The sequence below is a fragment of the Aethalodelphis obliquidens genome, unplaced genomic scaffold (genome assembly GCF_003676395.1).
Source record: "Aethalodelphis obliquidens isolate GAN/ISIS:26980383/991018 unplaced genomic scaffold, ASM367639v1 scaffold2, whole genome shotgun sequence".
Classification (NCBI taxonomy): domain Eukaryota; kingdom Metazoa; phylum Chordata; class Mammalia; order Artiodactyla; family Delphinidae; genus Aethalodelphis; species Aethalodelphis obliquidens.
Genome location: NW_020837946.1, coordinates 53,581,895 through 53,595,766, shown reverse-complemented (window position 1 = coordinate 53,595,766; position 13,872 = coordinate 53,581,895). Strand labels below are relative to the sequence as shown.

The 13,872-nt window shown below is 41.8% G+C and overlaps 1 protein-coding gene across 4 annotated transcripts in view; it reads right to left on the bottom strand.

The window, feature by feature from the left end:
* SESTD1 (SEC14 and spectrin domain containing 1) overlaps nt 1–11,578 on the bottom strand; it is a 142,846-nt gene extending 131,268 nt beyond the window's left edge. Inside the window, exons 1-2 of one of the 4 annotated variants that reach the window (XM_027126934.1) lie at nt 11,354–11,578; nt 10,469–10,528 (exon numbers count right to left, since the gene is read on the bottom strand). The gene's annotated coding sequence lies outside the window, so the exon portion shown is untranslated. Of the gene's footprint in view, nt 1–10,468; nt 10,529–11,016; nt 11,271–11,353 lie in introns of those variants that run through there. The other 3 variants (XM_027126952.1, XM_027126943.1, XM_027126961.1) reach the window with 3 other exon arrangements.
* Between the last annotated feature and the right edge of the window lie 2,294 nt (nt 11,579–13,872).

The window sequence follows — 13,872 nt, the reverse complement described above, 5'->3', positions numbered from 1 at the left end:
CACTCCGCGGCATGTGGGATCTTCCCGGACCGGGGCACGAACCCGTGTCCCCTGCATCGGCAGGCGGACTCTCAACCACTGCGCCACCAGGGAAGCCCGGCCTGGAAATTTTTATAGGTCCTTCCAATTTATTAGTGGAAACTGTCCCTAGCGTCACCATCCTTTCTCCTTAAATTTGTTCTGGTTAGGCTAAAACAATTTACAGTAACCTCAGTGACAAATTTACATTTGTATAGCATATTACAGATTAGTATTATAAATTTTTTCATTCTTATTAGATGCAACAGAAGTTTTTCACATATTAGCTCACATCTCCTTTAATACTTTCAAGATTTCTGTGATGTAGAGATTATTACCATTTTACAGATAAGGAAACAGAAGTTTGAAAAAGGTAAGTAACTTGCTTAGGTTATACAATTAGTAAGAGCAGGGCTCTACCTCGATCTCTCTAAGAGAAAAGCGCATATACTCTCGCATCCATCAATTGATTTAATCATTTGCGTTTGTCAATTTACTCATCAGAGCTGGGGGAAGGGATATGTGTGGGGGAAGAACTTGTTTACCAAAAATGTAACAGAAAATAAAGGCCAAACCTTGATAAAACAATAAAAACAGGAAAAATCAGAAAGGTTGTCCCAGATCTCTTCACTCCCTGCAAGGTTGCCAGGTGACTGCCAATGTTTACAGGGCAGTTTCAACTATTCCAGAGCACAGAGGAAAAAATGAGAATTTCCCAATTCATTCTTAGAGGCTAGCTTAATCTTGACACCAAACACTCAAGAATAGTAAACTAAAAGTGAGACATAAATATTATGTTTATCCTTTGTGATTATAGAGGCAAATGTCTTAATAGATTTAAGTGAAAAACAAAGAAATATGTGTAGTATGATCTCTTTTATATAAGAAAAATCACTGAATACACATGTATGTACTAAGTATGGCACACAGGTGTATTCAGTGTGTATTTGTACATATACACATAAATGCAAAGATACAGGTTTGGAAATATAAACCCCAAACTGTTAACAAGGTTACCTGGGACAGAATTGGTCTTTGGGGTGAAAGAAGGGAAGGGGACAAATAAGTGAGATTTTTTTACTTTTACTCTATATATTCCTGTGTTATTTGTATTTTTATGATTAACATGTATATTTGACAATTAAAATACACAAATGAAAAGTACGGCCTAATAGTCATTTGATGTATCTCCTCTACTTGTTATAGTGAAAACGAATTCTTTTATTTACTCATTGGGCATTCATTTATCTAACAAACACTTAGGGTACAATCCTACATGTGGGCAATGAGCTAAGTAAGCACTTGTGCCAGCCACCAGGTACTCAGAGCCTGTTTTTAATCCCAGGATGGAACATGTACTTCCTTCCATAAGACAGTGTTGTTTTAAGTCAAGTTCTAATTTTTATCATTTATTATTTTTTAGGTCATATGCCAGGGATAAGAAATATTTTCTTTATCTAGAATTTGTACTGCCTTTATTCTAAGAAAGCGTACTGGATATTTTTTATTGAATTTTTTTTTTGCAATTAAAAAAATGCATTTGTATTCATTCATTTAACAAAGGTTAGAGTACCTCTTATGACATGTTTGAGCACAATGGCAGAGAGTGGATATGCAAAGATGAATAAATAACATGTGGCCTCTACCTACCCTCTAGGGAGCTGAGAATTTCACAAACCTGCTATGTCTGATACAGAGTAAGTAGCACATAAAAACTGAAATATATACCTTAGTAATCCTGCACTTCAATGTGAATCTGGCAAATGCCTTGTTCAAAAATAAAAGTTAATTTGTGTAACCCAGAAATATCTTAATGTTTATGAAAACTGTGAAATTATTCAATTACTCTAAGGTATAAAGGGTATAAATTAGTGGGAAAATAGAGAACATGGAAGCTCCAGGGGAACAGACAGTGCGATGGCTCAGTGAACAGTGGGTTCTAGGATTAGCTATGCCAGTAAAAAGCTGTTACTAGGTTTGTTACCCAAAGAAAATATGGAAATCATATCTACCTTATTAGGACAGGAGAAATCAAAGAATTTATTCGATAAAGTATAACAAAACCTGGAAAACATGAGGCAGTGTGGCCACAACACCTGCTTTTTGTTGTTGTTTGGTCTCATTTATTTTATTTTCCCCCTACTCTGTCAATGATTAGCCAAGCAAATTTGCAAACACAATTTAACTTCTGTATGCCTCATAAAGTGGCAAGAATGCAGGAAGCAGAATCAGAAGACCTGAGTTTACATTCAGACCCTGACTCTTATTAACTCCATAAGGTTAAAAAATGAGCAAATTACTTAACCTCTTTGAACCTTAGCTTCCTAGCATTAAAATAGAGATACATATTTTACAGTGTTATTTCAAAGACTAAATGAGAAAATACGTGTGAAAGCATAAACTTAGAAACTATGAATTTGGTTCAAGATGGCAGAGTAGAAGAACGTGCTCTCACTCCCTCTTGCGAGAGCACCGGAATCACAACTAACTGCTGAACAATCATCAACAGGAAGACACTGGAGCTCACCAAAAAAGATACCCCACATCCAAAGACTAAGGAGAAGCCACAATGAGATAGTAGGAGGGGCAAAATCACAATAAAATCAAATCCCATAACCACTGGGTGGGTGACTCACAAACTGGAGAACACTTATACCACAGAAGTCCACCCACTGGAGTGAAGGTTCTGAGCCCCACATCAGGCTTCCCAACCTGGGGGTCCGGCAACGGGAGGAAGAATTCCTAGAGAATCAGAGTTTGAAGGCTAGCGGGATTTGATTGTAGGACTTTGACAGGACTGGGGGCAACAGACTCCACTCCTGGAGGGCACACACAAAATAGTGTGTGCATCAGGACCCAGGGGAAGAAGCAGTGACCCCAAGGAAGACTGAACCAGACCTACCTGCTAATGTTGAAGGGTCTCCTGCAGAGGCAGGGAGTGGCTGTGGGTCACTGTGGGGACAAGGACACTGGCAGCAGAAGTTCTGGGAAGTACTCCTTGGCATGAGCCCTCCCACAGTCCACCATTAGCCCTACCAAAGAGCCCAGGTAGGCTCCAGTGTTGGGTCACCTCAGGCCAAACAACCAACAGGAGGGAACCCAACCCCACCCATCAGCAGACAAGCGGATTAAAGTTTTACTGAGCTCTGCACACCAGAGCAACACCCAGCTCTACGCACCACCAGTCCCTCTCACCAGGAAACTTGCACAAGCCTCTTAGATAGCCTCATCCACCAGGAAACTTGCATAAGCCTCTTAGATAGCCTCATCCACCAGAGGGCAGACAGCAGAAACAAGAACAACTACAATCGTGCAGCCTAAATCCTGCAGCCTGTGAAACAAAAACCACATTCACAGAAAAACAGACAAGATGAAAAGGCAGAGGGCTATGTACCAGATGAAGGAACAAGATAAAACCCCAGAAAAACAACTGAATGAAGTGGAGATAGGCAACCTTCCAGAAAAAGAATTCAGAATAATGATAGTGAGATGATCCAGGACCTTGGAAAAAAGAATGGAGGCAAAGATCCAGAAGATGCAAGAAATGTTTAACAAAGACCTAGAAGAATTAAAGAACAAACAGAGATGAACAATACAATAACTGAAATGAAAACTACACTAGAAGGAATGAATAGCAGAATAACTGAGGCAGAAAAACGGATAAGTGACCTGGAAGACAGAATGGTGGAATTCACTGCTGTGGAACAGAATAAAGAAAAAAGAATGAAAAGAAATGAAGACAGCCTAAGAGACCTCTGGGACAACATTAAACGCAACAACATTCGCATTATAGAGGTCCCAAAAGGAGAAGAGAGAGAGAAAGGACCCAAGAAAATATTTGAAGAGATTATAGTAGAAAACTTCCCTAACATGGTAAAGGAAATAGCCACCCAAGTCCAGGAAGCGCAGAGAGTCCCATATAGGATAAACCCAAGGAGAAACACGCCGAGCCATATAGTAATCAAATTGGCAAAAATTAAAGACAAAAAAAATTATTGAAAGCAGCAAGGGAAAAACGACAAATAACAAACAAGGGAACTCCCATAAGGTTAACAGCTGATTTCTCAGCAGAAACTCTAGGAGCCAGAAGGGAGTGGCATGACATATTTAAAGTGATGAAAGGGAAGAATCGACAACCAAGATTACTCTACCTGGCAAGGATCTCATTCAGATTCAATGCAGAAATCAAAAGCTCTACAGACAAGCAAAAGCTAAGAGAATTCAGCACCACCAAACCAGCTCTACAACAAATGCTAAAGGAACTTTTTTAAGTGGGAAACACAAGAGAAGAAAAGGACCTACAAACACAAACCCAAAACAATTAAGAAAATGGTAATAGGAACTTATACATCGATAATTACCGTAAACGTGAATGGATTAAATGCTCCACCCAAAAGACACAGGCTCGTTGAACGGAGACCCATATAAAAACAAGACCAATATATATGCTGTCTACAAGAGACCCACTTCAAACCTAGGGACACATACAGACTGAAAGTGAGGGGATGGAAAAAGGTATTCCATGCAAATGGAAATCAAAAGAAAGCTGGAGTAGCAATACTCATATCAGATAAAATAGACTTTAAAATAAAGAATGTTACAGGAGACAAGGAAGGACAATACATAATGATCAAGGGATCAAACTAAGAAGAAGATATAACAATTATAAATATATATGCACTCAACACAGGAGCACTTCAATACATAAGGCAACTGCTAACAGCTATAAAAAAGGAAATCAACAGTAACACGATAATAGTGGGGGACTTTAACACCTCACTTACACCAATGGACAGATCATCCAAACAGAAAATTAATAAGGAAACACAAGCTTTAAATGACACAAGAGACCAAACAGATTTAATTGATATTTATAGGACATTCCATCCAAAAACAGCAGATTACACTTTCTTCTCAAGTGCACGTGGAACATTCTCCAGGATAGATCACATCTTGGGTCACAAATCAAGCCTCAGTAAATCTAAGAAAACTGAAATCATATGAAGTATCTTTTCTGACCACAACACTATGAGATTAGAAATCAATTACAGGAAAAAAAACGTAAAATACACAAACACATGGAGGCTAAACAATACATTACTAAGTAACCAAGAGATCACTGAAGAAATCAAAGAGGAAATCAAAAAATACCTAGAGACAAATGACAATGAAAACACGACGACCCAAAACCTATGTGATGCAGCAAAAGGAGTTCTAAGAGGGAAGTTTATAGCAATACAATCCTATCTTAAGAAACAACAAACATCTCAAATAAACAATCTAACCTTATACCTAAAGGAACCAGAGAAAGAAGAACAAACAAAACCCAAAGTTAGTAGAAGGAAAGAAATCATAAATATCAGAGCAGAAATAAATGAAATAGAAACAAAGAAAACAATAGCAAAGATCAATAAAACTAAAAGCTGGTTCTTTGAGAAGACAAACAAAATTGATAAACCTTTAGCCAGACTCATCAAGAAAAAGAGGGAAAAAAAAAAAAAGAAAGAGAGGGAGAGGACTCAAATCAATAGAAATGAAAAAGGAGAAGTTACAACAGACAGCACAGAAATATAAATCATCGTAAGAGACTACTACAAACAACTCTATGCCAATAAAATGGACAACCTGGAAGAAATGGACAAATTCTTAGAAAGATATAACTTCCAAGACTGAACCAGGAAGAAACAGAAAATATGAACAGACCAATCACAAGTAATGAAATTGAAACTGTGATGAAAAATCTTCCAACAAACAAAAGTCCAGGATCAGATGGCTTCACAGGTGAATTGTATCAAACATTTAGAGAAGAGCTAACACCCATCCTTGTCAAACTCTTCCAAAACATTGCAGAGGAAGGAACACTCCCAAACTCATTCTATGAGGCCACCATCACCGTGATACCAAAACCAGACAAAGATACTACAAAAAAAGAAAATTACAGACCAATATCACTGATGAATATAGATGCAACAATCGTCAACAAAACACTAGCAAACAGAATCCAACAACACATTAAAAGGATCATACACCATGATCAAGTGGGATTTATCTCAGGGATGCAAGGATTCTTCAATATACACAAATCAATCAATGTGATACACCATATTAACAAACTGAAGAATAAAAACCATCTGATCATCTCAATAGATGCAGAAAAAGCTTTTGACGAAATTCAACACCCATTTATGATAAAAACTCTCCAGAAAGTGGGCATAGAGGGAAACTACCTCAACATAATAAAGGCCATATATGACAAACCCACAGCAAACATCATTCTCAATGGTGAAAAACTGAAAGCATTTCCTCTAAGATCAGGAACAAGACAAGGATGTCCACTCTCACATTTTTTTTTTTTTTTTTTTTTCGGCACGTGGGCCTCTCACTGTTGTGGCCTCTCCCGTTGCAGAGCACAGGCTCTGGATGCACAGGCTCAGCGGCCATGGCTCACAGGCCCAGCCACTCCGCGGCATGTGGGATCTTCCCGGACCGGGGCACAAACCCGTGTCCCCTGCATCGGCAGGCAGACTCTCAACCACTGTGCCACCAGGGAAGCCCCTCACCACTATTATTCAACATAGTTTTGGAAGTCCTAGCCAGGACAATCAGAGAAGAAAAACAAATAAAAGGAATACAAATTGGAAAAGAAGAAGTAAAACTATCACTGTTTGCAGATGATGTGATACTATACATAGAGAATCCTCAGAGGCCACCAGAAAACTTCTAGAGCTAATCAATGAATTTGGTAAAGTTGCAGGATACAAAATTAATGTACAGAAATCTCTTGCATTCCTATACACTAATGATGAAAAATCTGAAAGAGAAATTAAGGAAACACTCCCATTTACAATTGCAACAAAAAGAATAAAATACCTAGGAATAAACCTACCTAGGGAGACAGAAGACCTGTATGCAGAAAACTATAAGACACTGATGAAAGAAATTAAAGATGATACCAACAGATGGAGAGATATACCATGTTCTTGGATTGGAAGAATCAATATTGTGAAAATGACTCTACTACCCAAAGCAATCTACAGATTCAATGCAATCCCTACCAAATTACCAATGGCATTTTTTACAGAACTAGAATGAAAAATCTTAAAACTTGTATAGAGACACAAAAGACCCTGAATAGCCAAAGCGGTCTTGAGGGAACAAAACGGATCTGGAGGAACCAGACTCCTTGACTTCATATTATACTACAAAGCTACAGTAATCATGACAATACGGTACTGGCACAAAAACAGAAATATAGATCAATGGAACAGGATAGAAAGCCCAGAGATAAACCCACACACCTATGGTCCACTAATCTATGACAAAGGAGGCAAGAATATACAATGGAGAAAAGACGGTCTCTTCAATAAGTGGTGCTGGGGAAACTGGACAGCTACATGTAAAAGAATGAAATTAGAACACTCCCTAACGCCATACACCAAAATAAACTCAAAATGGATTAGAGACCTAAATCTAAGACACTATAAAACTCTTAAAGGAAAACATAGGAAGAACACTCTTTGACATAAATCACAGCAAGATCTTTTTTGATCCACCTCCTAGAGTAATGGAAATAAAAACAAAAGTAAACAAATGGGACCTAATGAAACTTCAAAGCTTTTGCACAGCAAAGGAAACCATAAACAAGATGAAAAGACAACCCTCAGAATGGGAGAAAATATTTGCAAACGAATCAATGGACAAAGGATTAATCTCCAAAATATATAAACAGCTTATGCAGCTCAAAATTTAAAAAACCCAATCCAAAAGTGGGCAGAAGACCTAAATAGACATTTCTCCAAAGAAGACATACAGATGGCCAAGAGGCACATGAAAAGCTGCTCCACATCACTAATTATTAGAGAAATGTAAATCAAAACTACAATGAGGTATCACCTCACATCAGTTAGAATGGGCATCATCAGAAAATCTACAAACAACAATTGCTGGAGAGGGTGTGAAGAAAAAGGAACCCTCTTGCACTGTTGGTGGGAATGGAAATTGATACAGCCACTATGGAGAACAGTATGGAGGTTCCTTAGAAAGCTAAAAATAAAATGACCATATGACCCAGCAACCCCACTACTGGGCATATACCCAGAGCAAACCATAATTCAAAAAGACACATGCACCCCAATGTTCACTGAAGCACTATTTACAATAGCCAGATCATTAAAAAAAAGAAAGAAAGAAACTACTATAAATGAAACAGACATTTTTCCAATCAAGATATATAAATCGCCAATAAGAACATAAAGATCCTCAACATCATTAGCCATTCGGGAAATGCAAATGAAAACCACAAGATACCACCTCACACCCACTAGAATGGCTATCATCAAAAAGACAACTTTGACATGTGTTGGAGAAAATACAACCCTCATACTTTGATGGTGGGAATGTAAATTGATGCAGCAGCTATGGAAAATAGTTTGGCAGTTCCTCAAACAGTTACAGTTACCTTGTGATCCAGCAATTCCATAGTTAATTATATACCCAAGGAAACTGAAAACACATGTCCACACAAAAACTTGTAAATGAGTGGTCATAGCATTATTACTCATACTAGCCAAAAAAGTGGAAACAACTGAAACGTCCATCAACTGATGAATGGATAAACAAAATATGGCATATCTATACAGCAGAATATTATTCAGCCATAAGAAGGAAGTATCTTGATACATGCATAATATGCATGAAACCTGAAAACATTACGCTCAGTGAAAGACACAAAAGGCCACATATTGTGTGATTCCATTCATATGAAATGTCCACAATAGGCAAATCCACAGAGACAGAAAGTAGACTGGTGGCTGCCAAGTGCGATGAAGGGGAATGGGAGTGGCAGCTAATGGGTACGAGGGTTTCCCTTCAGGATGTTCAAAACATTCCTTGAATTAGTGATGAGGTTTGCACTACCTTGTGAATACACTAAAACCACTAAATTGTACATGTTAAAAGAGTGAATTCTACAGTATATGAGTTATATTTTAATAAAAGAAAACTATTCTAGAAATTTAAGTTTCTGCTACTTTATTTATTTTTGACCATGCTGGGTCTTCGTTGCTGCGCGCTGGCTTTCTCTAGTTGCGGCGAGCGGGGGCCGCTCTTCATTGTGGAGTGCGGGCTTCTCATTGCGGTGGCTTCTCTTGTTGCCGACCATGGGCTCCAGGCGCTCGGGCTCCAGTAGTTGTGGCATGCGAGCTCAGTAGTTGTGGCTTGCAGGCTCTAGAGCGCAGGCTCAGTAGTTTTGGCACACGGGCTTAGTTGCTCCACAGCATGTGGGATCTTCCCAGACCAGGGCTCGAACCCGTGTCCCCTGCATTGGCAGGCAGATTCTTAACCACTACGCCACCAGGGAAGTCCCTCTGCTACTTTTTAATAGTTAATATCCTACTTTTTTTCAGGAGGCTGTTCCTGCTGCTTGTAACAGCTACGAAAGCTCTTTGAAGTTAGATGTTACACAGATGAATGGTATTTTTAGTAAAGTGAAACTACTAATCATGCCAGAGAAACTTTCTGCAGATCAGATTAATTTGGTATTATTTTATTTCTTCAAAAGAAAAGTCCTTATTAATATCGTTTGTGTTTAGGGAGTAGAGAGAGGTTCAAGGAGTCTTTATAGAGTACATTAAAAAAGAAGGCTAAAATATAGTATTTTGTATTTAAATTAGTGGACATTTAGTTTTCAGACATGCCCATCAATCAACTAAAACACAAGTAGATGGAACTTTGCAACCTCTACCTCTTTCCATGTTCTGCATTCTGCTGTCAGATTCTAGGTCCATCACCAGCTCCTTCCAATTATTATTCACAGGAGTTAAAATGCTTGGTAAACTCTTTTAAGTGCAATCAATTCATTCCCTAATGCTGGGGAATTTACAGAGTAGGCCCAATTTTTAAGGTTAAATTTACTCTAGATTGTTTGAATAAATATACAACAAAATGATTTCCTCGAATTTGGAATACAGAAACAATCTATAGAGTTGTGTAATGCTTTCTAAGTCCTTTGGGAATTTTTTCCTGAATTTGGTCATGGAGTAAAGACAGTCAGTCACTAACTTTTGTCCACACAAAGTATTATGTATAAAAGCTTCCTGGTTCTAGAACAAAGAAGTACTTTATTGCTCAAAGCAGAAGGCAGATATTTTCCTTCCATTTAGTATTGTTATACTAAAATAGCATACCAATGAAACCAGCTAGGTAACAGCATGACCCCAGGTATGTAAACAAAGATAAATTGTTCTCTATTTTGTATTCTTCCTTGGGGGGAAGAAAAAGTTTCTCACATCTAAACAAATAAGGTTCATCAAGCCAGAGTAAAAACTACGGGTTACTACTTCCCAATATGGGGGTATTTTGAGTGGTGATCTTAATATGAGGGTCTGCCAACCTATGCTAGTATGCATGGTGGGTATACTTGGCACAGACAAAATGCGAAGAAAGAGGCGACCTGTCAAACAGCTGTATCGAGTTACTCCCTCATCGGCGCTTCCAACTTCTTGGGTGATGTCTGTGTAAGAGAGAAAGATATCAAAGCACCAAGAAGAGAACCACGGCGGCAGTCGCAGCAGCAACCAGGACCAAACGGTGCATCCCAGGGTGAAATGCCACAGGAACCCTCAAGAGCCGGCCAGACTGCGGTTCCTTTCCAATATGAGTCTACCTCACATACAAAAATAAATACACAGCCAGATAACCCTGCCAACCCGCTCTCTCTTCCCGTTGTGACTCCTCCAAAGGCTGGAGGGAGGTTAACAGCCCGCAGGCCCGGGAGAAGCCAAGCCCCACACCCCGAGGGAGGCGTCCAGGAGCCTCGGTGCAGCCCGGGGGCCTCGGGTTGGCGTCCCCAACCCGCCGGCCAGAGCTGGTCACCGGCCACACAAAGGAGCAAGCCGCGGGCGCTGGACACGGGGGCTCGCCCGGGAGCCGGGCGCCACATCTGGTCCCCGCACGCCGGGTGGACAAGACCCGCCGTTAAATAAGGACTAACGCCCGTACCTGTTGCACGATTCGGGTCCCTTTCACCCAGAAATGAACAAGGGCGCTCAGGAGGGGAGACGCGCGGGCCGCCCGGGCTTTGCGGGCCGCGACCGCACCCGGCAGGCGGCGCGGAGGCAGGGGCCGCCCGCGGGGCTCCCACCTCTGGCGCTTGCTTTGTCTGCGGTGGCGGCGGGGGCTGCGGCGGGGCGGGGGCGCCCCTCCCTCAGTCGCGCGGCCCACGCTGGGGAAGAAAGCCGGGCCCGCCGCCGCCGCCCGCCCGCGCTCCCTGCTCGGCCGCTGGGCCTGCGCGCTCCTCCCGCCCGGGCCGCCCGGGCCGCGCGGCGGCCACACTCACCTGGCTGGCGCTGGCGCTGGCTGCCCGACGTTCCGGGGCGGTGGGGAGGACGCGGGGACGCGAGCAAGGCGCGAGCGGAGGCGGAGGGCGAGGCGGGAGGAAGGCGGACTGAGGGCGGAGCGGGCCCGGGCGGCGGTGGCGGCGGCAGCGGCTCCAGTCACTCGCGGCAAATCGCGTCCCGGCCCCTCTGTGCGTCAGGCAAGGGGCGGCGGCGCGGGAGGCTCGGCGACCTCCCGTCACCCTCGGCCCGACTCGCGTCCGTGCTACCCCGCGCGCGCCTGGGTAGCAGCGGCGCAGCGACACCGCCCGCACGGGAAGGGGGCGGGGCTGGGAGTCCCACGGGGGCTGGGGATTGGGGGCTGGGCGAGGAGGGGGCTTCCGACGCCACCAGGCGGACCCCGCTCTCCTCACCACCCGCCGAGCTTCCAGCTCCCAAGCCCACAGGCAGCGTGGGATTATGGAAGAACTGGGCCTAGAGTCGGGGAGCCTGGACTTAAGGAAGGACACCCCCTCCCCTTGACGCCTTGCCTGTCATTTGTTTTCTCTGTCCTCATACTGAAATATGTATGTTCGAGTATATGGTCTCCAAGATTTTCAAAATTCTAACGTTGTCATCCCGGGTTTGTTGGGATTCCTTTACCCCCAAGTACCCACTGCCAGGAGATGCCAGGAGATGCCAGGAGATGGATCTCCCACACAGAGATGTGTGATGTGTCTGAAGGATAAGGCAACTGCAGGGGAATGGGTTGTAGTGAGGAAGAGCTGGATTCAGGGCATTTGTTTTCCTTTGGGGATCTTTCCATTGGATAGCCCAAAATTTATCCACAAATGGCCCTCTGATAATGGCTACTTCCCCATCTTCACCAACACTAGTTATTTTTCTCCAAATGTAGTGACTTCAGAGTCCTTGTTCTTCCAATTTTCTTGCACAAATCGTTTTTATGTCATTTCCTGAATTCAGTTCAAAAGAGTCATCAGCTAATACACACAGGCTCAGGGCAGCATGTGTTCTCAATCTCAGGCCTTATTACTCACTGTGCCACTCACTTCAGTATCACCTAATTTCTTTAGGAAAAAAAAAATTACCATTCCAACAACTAGGCAACTAAGTTTCTCTCTGCTAAAGTTCTCTGATTGAAAATCCCAAGGATTAATACTTCCTCTTATTTCTATGACTGATAATGTCTCCACTACATCAGTCTCTGCCACCATTTAGGTCAAGCCTTGCTAATTTCACTTCTGCTTGTGTTCCAAAGGACTGCTGGGAATGCCCCAAAAACACAGAGCCTCCCTCTTCAAAGGCTTTCCACCTGGATAATCAGTTTCAAGCAATTACCGTGATATTCAAGGCCATTTATGATCTGATTTACAGATCTCTTCAGCTTCAGCTTTAATTCCCACCACATCTCACACACAGGCTCTGTATGTGCCTTTGTATATTTTCCTCCATCTGAAATTCATCCCTCATTTAACCGGGTGAACTTCCAGTCTCCTTCAAGATAATAAAGATAATGCATCTTTTCCTCCGTTGAATCTTCCCTGACATCCTGTCCTTTTTCCACCCTCATATCCTCACCCCACACACTTACACTGAATTATTCATTCTCTTCTGCTTTCACGTAAACTTTGATCTATTCTCTACGATAACCCCTAGCACTTTCTTTTTTCCCATTGCTTTGCTTGGTGGTCTTTTCTTACTAGACTGTGAGTTCCTTAAAAGGATGGAGATTTTTGTCTAGTTCATTTTTGGCTCTCAGACATAGCACAGTACTCAGCACTATGAAGGTTTTCTTTAAATATTTGTTCAAGTACTGATGTCACTATTCATTCCAACAAATAGATGTTGAACATCTACTCAACAAGAGGGAAATACACTGCAATCCACAGTCCCTGCCTTCCTTACTTAACCTTCCACAGTATTCTGTTCTTCCTTCCTTTACCATGTGGCATTCTCTGTTTATCATTTTAAACCCTCTCCTATTACCACTCGCATTCTTGGCTTGTTTTAATAAAGCAAGTTCATGCCAAACAATCTATTATAGTAATTCACCAAATATCCCTGCCCTTCCTCTTTCCATACCCTCTTGTTCCACAACAGTGTGGACCCAGTTATTAGATAAGGGGAACTGTTGCAACAGAAAACACATTAGACTATAAATGCAGAGAACAAAGTTTGGGTGCTGTATTTTCCAATAACTACTAAATGAACACAGCTCAATCACTTAAATTCACTAAGCCTCCCCTCTGGAGTTCCTTTGGCTCTATGATTAGGCTTCATTTCTAGTACTTTATTAATAAGGTAAACATATCCTTCTTTATATATGTATAAATTGAAGGGACAACCAGATCCTTGCAAAGTAGCTGTCCAGCATATGCTTGAACTCTTGAGTGATAGGGAACCACTCACTACCTCACAATAGTATTCATCTTTGAACAGCCCTGCTAGTCCCTACTTGGAACTGAAATGTGTCTTTCTGTAGATTTGGTAGGTAACAATGATATTAGTAGAAAACACTACT